A 688-nucleotide genomic window follows, 5' to 3' on the forward strand; every position below is an offset into this window, starting at 1 on the left:
CAGCCAATCGGGGGCGCGGCACCCTTCCCCCCCTCCCTCTTTCTCCCCCACCATCCCTTCTTTTCCACTCTCCATCCCTCCTTCTCCCCTCCATCCCTCCTTCTCCCCACCCTCCCTTCTTTTCCACCCTCCACCCCCCCTCCTCCCCCCCCTTCTCCCCACCATCCCTTCTTTTCCACCCTCCATCCCTCCTTCTCCCCCTCCATCCCTCCTTTTCCACCTTCCATCCTTCCTTCACCCCCTCCATCCCTCCTTTTCCACCTTCCCTCCCTCCTTCTCCCCCTTCATCCTTCCTTCTCCCACCTCCATCCCTCTTTATCCCACCTCCATCCCTCCTTTTCTACCCTTCATCCCTCCTTCTCCCCTTCCATCCCTCCATCCCCTCCTCCAACTCTCCTTCTGCCCCTCCATCCCTTTTTCACCTCCATCCCTCCTTTTCCACCCTCCATCCCTCCTTCTCCCCCAACTCCATCCCGCCTTCCCCACGCCCAGAGCCAAATCCTCGCTGCTCCCACGCGCGGGGGGATTTCTCATTTCCCACCGCCCGGGGGAAAAGTCTCTTCCCTCCTGCCGAGGGGCTCCGACGCTGGCCCTGGCGCTGAGACCCCGGCAACTCGTGACCGCTGTGGGTCCGCCAGCACCGCGCGTGGCCCCCGGTGGGCGCCGAGCCGCGGGGGGGCGGCGGGGA

Source organism: Aptenodytes forsteri, unplaced genomic scaffold (assembly GCF_000699145.1).
Source record: "Aptenodytes forsteri isolate BGI_AS27 unplaced genomic scaffold, ASM69914v1 Scaffold1, whole genome shotgun sequence".
Lineage (NCBI taxonomy): Eukaryota > Metazoa > Chordata > Aves > Sphenisciformes > Spheniscidae > Aptenodytes > Aptenodytes forsteri.